At 37.2% G+C, this 7,604-nt stretch overlaps 1 long non-coding RNA gene across 3 annotated transcripts; it reads left to right on the top strand.

The window, feature by feature from the left end:
• On the top strand, positions 3,187 to 4,958 carry LOC107622075. 3 transcript variants are annotated; one of them, XR_001616058.2, is made up of 5 exons: positions 3,187 to 3,356; positions 3,800 to 3,913; positions 4,052 to 4,298; positions 4,383 to 4,445; positions 4,540 to 4,958. It is a non-coding gene; the product is annotated as an uncharacterized LOC107622075 (long non-coding RNA). The 3 variants fall into 3 exon arrangements; XR_002355655.1 differs by having other exon boundaries at positions 4,052 to 4,113; positions 4,222 to 4,958; XR_001616057.2 differs by having other exon boundaries at positions 4,052 to 4,445.

Genomic DNA, 7,604 nt, shown 5'->3' with positions numbered 1-7,604 from the left:
TCTGCTAGTTTTCTTAACTAGGACGACATTGGACAGCCACGTTGAATACTCGAGTTCTTTGATGAATCCTGCTTCTAGTAACCCTGCTGTTTGTCTGGCGACTTCGTCGGCCCTTTCTTGAGACATCTTTCTTCGCCGCTGGGCTACTGGTTTGGCGTCAAGTTTTACGTCTAGTTGGTGGGACATGACCTCGGGATCCAGTCCCGGCATCTCTGATGGTGTCCACGTGAAGAGGTTGACGTTTGCCCTTACAACCTCCATGAGGGGGCCCTTGAGTTCATGGGGCAGGTTTCTATTTACAAAGGTAAACTGATCTGCCAACTTCCCTATTTGAAACTTTTCCATGTCCCCCTCTGGTTCTGGTCTCGGCTTATCCTCCATCCTGACGTCTAGGTCTGCCAAGAACACGCCAGCTGCCCTCTTAGATTCTTTCCTTAAGGAGAGACTGGCGCTGTCGCAGGCGACTGCCGTTTCTAGGTCTCCCCTTATGGAGCCGACTATTCCCTTGTCCGTTATGAACTTCATTGTCAGAAACTTAGTGCATATTATAGTTGAGAATTCATTTATGGTATTTCACCCCAGGATGATATTGTAGGCTGTGGAGTCTCTGAGGACTACAAAATCTGCCATAACCGACTTTCTAGTGTCACCGGTTCCTAGGCAGATTGGGAGAGAGATCGTCCCGTCAGGTTTTATGTAGTTATCGCATAGTCCCATGACCCCGTGCTGGTGGTTCTTGAGGTCAGACTCCTTGAGCCCCATGGCGTCGAACACGTTCCTGAATAGGATGTTAGAATCAGCTCCCGTATCGATGAGGATTTGTCTGACTAATCCTGTTCCGATCATCGCAGTGATCACCATGGGGGGTTCTCGGGGAGGTCGTGAAACCATTTATCTTCCGGGTCAAAGGATATCGTAGGAGATCTTTTGCTGGCGATGGGACCTTCTGTCGAGATGGAGAGTACTCGGGTGTCCTTTTTTGCTGCCGATTTGGACTTAGGAGGGCTGTCGTGTCCGACCACGATGTTGACCATGAAGATTGGGGGGTTATTGTCATCCCCCATGGGTTTGTTTTTGTTTGACAGTTTGGCTACGATCTTCCTCGGAGCGCTCTCGTTTTTGTCTTCTCGGCTCCCCGATGAGCCGAGAGAATTCATTCAGCTTTCCTTCTCTGATGGCCTGCTCTAAGGCATCTTTGAGATCGAAGCAGTCTTGGGTTTTGTGACCAAATCCCTTGTGATAATCACAGTAAAGGCTTTTGTTGCCTCCCGTTCTTTCTTTCAATGGTCTAGGTCTAGATAGGATTCCCTTGTCTGCAATTGTTGGTAAACCTCTACCATGGGCGCCGTAAGTGGCGTGTAGTTCGTGAACCTTCCTACCCGTGGAGGTTGCTTGGACTGCTTACCTAGGGTGTCGTCCCTGGGAGCTTCTTTGTACTTGTCGACCTGGGGGGCCTGCCGAGCTGGGGGCTTTGGGAGCTGTCGTTTGTTGGCTGCTACAACCTGACTCACTTCCTCATCATTGATGTATTCCTTGGCCACCCTTTGAATTTCTTGCATGGACCAGACAGGCTTAGTAGTGAGGTACTTCCTAAAGTCCTCGTTTAGCAAGCCGTTCGTTAGGCAGAGACTAGCGACTGAGTCCGTGAGGCCGTCGATCTCCAAGCACTCATCGTTGAATCTGTCTAGGAACTTCCTGGTCAGCTCCCCGGGTTTTTGGGTAACCCTAGTAAGTTGATTGGGTGTTTTTCCTTAGCTATACGTGTCGTGAACCGAGCCAAGAGGCTTTGGAAAATGTCTGCAAAAGATATGATGGATCCTTGTGGGAGGGCGTTGAACCATCGGATCGCTGGGCCGGCTAACGTTATAGGGAATGCTCGGCATCTGACCGCGTCACCTACTCCTTCTAAGTTCATTCTTGCTTCTAAAGCTGTGAGGTGCTCCTGAGGGTCCTTAGTCCCGTCGTACCTCATGTCCATCGGCTTGTCGAAGTTCTTAAGAAGCCGGACCTTGAGGATTGTGGGGTGGAAGGAGGTGGCTCCCATGATGATGGGATCCTGTTGTTTCTTGGCTTTCCCCCTCTGGGACTCCCCACGGCTCTCGGATCTGCCCTGGGTAGGTTGGGAGGTCGCCTGTATGTGTGCCTCGTCGTGCCTTGTTAGGCTCCTTTCTCGGCTCTCGTGTCTTCGGGAGGGGGAGCGAGTGCGAGTGCAGGATCGACTGACGTCGCCATGGGAGTGGCTGGCGTCTCCGTGGGATCAGCTCCTCGCTGCCAGCTCTCGCTCAAGGTTTTGCACTCTGTGTCTAAGTTCTTGCATGATCTTGGCGCTGTCGGCCCCGTTCCTCCGAAAGGACGTCTTTCGGGGGTCTTAGTGTAGATTGGTTGGTTTGGTTGAACGGAGGATCGTGGCTGTTCGCCGGCACGAACTGTCGAGCTCGCTCTGCTTAGGCGGGCCCCGCCTCCTTCTCGGAGTTCCTCCGAAGTGGGGAGTCACTCCATGTCTGCTCCAGGGTCCCACAGACGGCGCCAATGTTTGTTACCTGAGGTTCTCGGGTATTCGACGGATCAGGTGACAGTGAAGGGATGGGATGGTGAGACCCTGAAGTAACTCAGAGCGGGCTCTTGGTCCAGGGTCGGCGGGAGCAGCGGTAGGACGGATGAGGGGGATGGCCACCCACAAGGACACTCCAACGATCGAGTCAGTGTCCGTACGATGGGATAGCCAAATTAGGTAAGATGATGTATACCTCGGGGGGAGTGCTGACCTCTCCTCTTATATACTATGCTGGGCGGGCCTAAAGATGACCTAACCCACTGGTCAGGATGCTGTAGTTGCCCCTGTCCGTGTGGGAGAGGCTGGTCGTCCTGGACTCCGGGTTGGGGCTTCGGGTGTGGCCTTGAGGAAGCCGACCCGACCGGGTCGCTAGGTGTAGTGTGCTGGGTTGCGCAAGTGGCGAGGCCGGGTGTCGGCCGGGTCGGGTATTTGGAACCGACCTGTTGGTTTTCCCTGGTAGGGGATAGTTTGGGCCTGGGTTAAGGGGAGTGCCCCGACCCGGTGGCTAGTTGGACTGGACCTGCAGTGGTCCATAACAAATACATTAATATTATTTCTGTGATTTAATTTTTTGCTCATCACTAACATTATCTATATATTGCTATTTCTTCAATCATATTAATATGTGCTATTTTTTCCTCACTCTTGCTCTTCCGCAATTTCTATTTTCTCATTTCCCAATTCATTCCTTTCTATCTCATAACGTTTTTTCTTCCTTTTGATTTCACACAAAAATACAGAACCAAACCTTGAGTTTCAATTTTAGTTCCGCATAAGGCTCAACCACAGAAGAAACAAGTTGGTACGTATATACTAACTCTTCTTCTTTGGATTTTTCTTTTAAGTTGGTGATATTTAATGGAATATACTTCGAGCTTTATTTATTGTTTTTATTCTTTAGTTCGAATTAATTTTGAGACTGATTCACATACCAGAGAGTTTTGATTCCCTCAACTTTCTCTTTGAAATTTCCACACCCAAAAGATATATGTTATAATAGGTGTGGATTTGGTTCAATATAATTCGGTCTCAATACAAAAATTCTCGAACAACGATTCTCTATTTTTTTGCTTTCTTTGATTATTCTCTATTTTTTTTTTGCTTCCTTTGATTATTCAACTCTTTGATCCACTCATTCCTTGGTTACGTTTTCTGAGTTCTGCTCTTCCCAAATAATGTTCAAATTGTATTCTTTCACATGTGTATTGTTAAAACAAGGTGAAATTTTGTTTTGAGTTTGTTTAGGATAATCAAGAATGTAAGATCGAAGGACTAGAACATGATACCATTGCTCTTGGTTCTGGATTCTTGATGCACCAATTAAATCCAATGAAAAGCCCTTCCTATTTTCGATTTCATGTAATCAAGCTCTTCGAATTAAATTTTTTTGTTATTTATTTATTTTCTATTATCGTTTTTCTTCTTTTCTCTGAGATTTCAAATTTTCAATGTTGTTAACTGTTCTGATAGGCTAATGTTTTCTTGAAATCCAATTAGGTTGGAAAAATTGGTGGTGCTAGGTGGAAGTCTATGTCCAATACTATGAGCAAAGCAAACATGTTCTCTGATTCTCTTTTATTATTCTTTTCTCTTCGATTAACAGTTATTTCCGCTTTTTTTGTTGTTTTATGATTTAGTCTCTAATTCATTATATAATCATATTTCAGGAAAAAAACTCCATAGGGCAAATACTAAGAACAGACTAGCATATGAGGACGATATCGAAACCTACAACAAAAGATTTGTAATTGCTTTAACTCAATGTTTTGATTCTCTCTTATATTATGATTCATACTAATCCTATGGTTGAGCTCTTTTAATGTTTTAGAATGTGGATGGAGATTTTAATAAGTCAAAATCTGTGTTGAATGATGATTATGATAATGAAGAGGTGATGGAGCTTCGTAATTTAATTTTAATTGTGAAATAGATTCTGATAGGAGTTGTTATTGTATGTTAATGAGTTTGAAATGTTATTTTTTTAGAGGATGAGTGAAGTAGCTGCTGTGGTGAAGAAAGAGACCTTGGAGTGAGAGGAAATAATTTCATTCATTATCAATTCTCATATAGTTTTGGGAGTTAATTGACAATATAATTTAATCATCTTAATTTTCTGCTTACTTTTATGTGTGAAGATCATGAGATTTGAGGTTGAGTAGGATTCTGTAATTGCATGTTTGATTCATCGAAAGGAATATAATTTAGATGCCATAATATACTTTTCTTATTGTTATGTTTCTTGGACAAAAAACTGTATTAAGTATTTTTATTTATTTTTAGTTTAAGGGAGTACTTTACCTTTGTAGATGCTAGAAAATAAGTTTGTAAAATTCTATATTTATTTAAGTTAGCTATCATTTTGTGTTTGAAAGTATTATATTATACTGAGAAAAATATTATGTTGAGACACTATTTATGTTTGAATAAATTCTTTAATAATTTTCTTCATTTAAAAGTTTAGAATTTTCTATTATATTACTTTTTATTTTTCCTCAATTTTATTTATTTACCATAATTCTATTGGAGTATTAGTTTTTCTAAATTTAATTTGTTTTCCTTACCAAAATTTAAAAATTAGAAGAATGATTCTAAAGAAAATTGAATGATTAATCTTAAAAGAGATTTTATTAGTTTATAGATTTGTCAAATAAGGTTTATAATTTTTTGGAGGGATAAAGTTTAATTGTTTTACTTAGGAATACTAAATCTCTACTACTGACAATTTTTTGGCGATCTACCAATGTTTCATTATTATTTTATTTTTGGGACATGTGATTAATTGTTTAAATTTATATTTTATTATTAACAAGAAAATAATAAGTTAATTAGGATTGGAGATTAAGAGAATTGAATTTTAAAATTCAGAAGAATAATTTTAGGATTGATGTAAAAGAAGCTGAAAAAATATTTTAATAACTTTTTAACATAATAAAAATGTATTAAAAATGTAATAATAGATGTGATAAAACTGTATATATGCAATTAATGGTTTTTAACTCTCTATCCAGAGATTCGAATAAATTATCATAATGGAATGTTAAACATTGGATGAGATAAGTTGTCTATTTTGTCATAAAAAAAATTTATGTTTTTAATTTTTTTTACAATCTATCTACTTAATATACTAAAACTGGATTTTTCCCCAACTAATAAAGGTGACGTGGCGATTCCTCGTGAGTCCGTTTTCCCTCCAAAATGCATGAAATTTTTCATCTATTCTAAATTATTTTATAAAAAATATCTTTATTATAATTAAAAGTAATATCTTAAAATTATAATAATTTATCACTGGTAATTGAAAAAATTATAATAGGGTTACGTAAAATTATTTTTAGCATTAGCATATAATAATTCTACAAGTTATTTTCTTATTACTTTAACCTGTTATAATTCTATCTTCTTATGATATTTATTTCAAATATTTTTAGTTATTATACCCGTTCATGATAATATATCTCTACCCCTTTCTTTTTCAATATGTGTATATTAGGTGTAATATTCTTATTTATTGTCCGAGATTTCTCTAATTATGATTGAAGATAATGATTCTAATTATGATATGATAAAATTATATAATTTTAACAAAATTAATATATGATGCAAAATTACTGTATATAATACAAAATTACCTTAATAATAAATAATTTACATATTATTTTTGTTTTACTAAAGTCTATATATAGTATTTTTCTGTGGTACATGAATCTAAATTTGAGAGTCAACTCATAATTTTATATATTTTTTTTACTACTTCATAGAATAAACATGTATTCTTCGTTTTTTATTGAAGTTGATCCTTTTAAGGTACAATTTATAATTTTTTATAATATTTTTCATATACTCATCATTCTATTATATTATTCTTTTGATAATGTATTAATTGTGGTTGCTCCAAGTTATTCTTATCATCTAATGTTCCAGTTCGATTGTCTTTTGCCACAATCGTTTACAATGCATCACATCCATGAAATACCTCATCGAGTTGTCTTCACTTATTCGGGTTCCAACTACATGGATCAATGTAAGCGTTCAAAGAAGGGGCAATAATCTCTACTTTATCGAAGGATGGTTGGATCTACTCATCTATTATGACTAACCTAATGGAATGTGGTTAAAGTTAGCTTTCTTGGGAGGAGCTCGATTTTTTATTGAGGAATTATTTCCATGGAACTTTATGGGGCAAGTTCAAGTTCCATCCCCTCCATGTTTTTTACGTCTGCTCGAGAATCTTCGAAGTGGAGCACATAATGAGATTGAATTCCCTCAATTTAAGTTTAATTTTGCTAAATTCGTGACAAACTCGGATATGCAATTTCAACTATTGGTAATATATTTAAATTTTCTTATTTTAAACTTTTCGTTATTAGAATAATTTTATAACATATTGCTTTCTTTTGCATGCAATGCAATGCCATTGAGGGGAATAAGGGTTAGTTCGGTTTCTCAGTGTGGCAATTCTATACCTTGCCGCATTGCATGGATAGCGGATAATGAAGCTTATTTAACACGAGGATGGTTTGAATTTGCACGAATTCTAAATGTTCAAACTTACGATATTGTTTCAGTTGGTTGTCGTTACGAGAATGACTCTATTCTATACGTAACTAAGGACTAGAATAGAATCAATATTGTTTAAGTATTTTGGTTTTAATATTAGTATTTGATTAAATTAGTATTAAAAAATTTTAAATTATTGTCACAAATTATATATTATGAGTATTTTTTGTGAATGTGCTATTTTTAAATATTTTAATAAAATAAAGTACTGTAAGATATATTTAAGTTTATTTTTATCCTTTATTTCTTTAGTTGTATTTTTATTAAATTAAAAAAATCTCTACCTAAACATATAGTAAATCGTTGACCTAAACACAATTTTTTTGCCGAAAAAAACAGATTTTATCTAAAAAAAATAATGAAACATGCATCTTCTGATGATATATACAAAGTGTAATAGGATGAAAGTAAATATTATGTCATAATAATATCTTTAATTGCATTATAATTAGTTCATAAATAATCTATGATTATATTATTTTGAAAAAATATT

Source organism: Arachis ipaensis, chromosome B10 (genome assembly GCF_000816755.2).
Source record: "Arachis ipaensis cultivar K30076 chromosome B10, Araip1.1, whole genome shotgun sequence".
Taxonomy (NCBI): domain Eukaryota; kingdom Viridiplantae; phylum Streptophyta; class Magnoliopsida; order Fabales; family Fabaceae; genus Arachis; species Arachis ipaensis.
The sequence above is the reverse complement of the archived record's forward strand: the minus strand, read 5'-3'. Positions and strand labels throughout refer to the sequence as shown.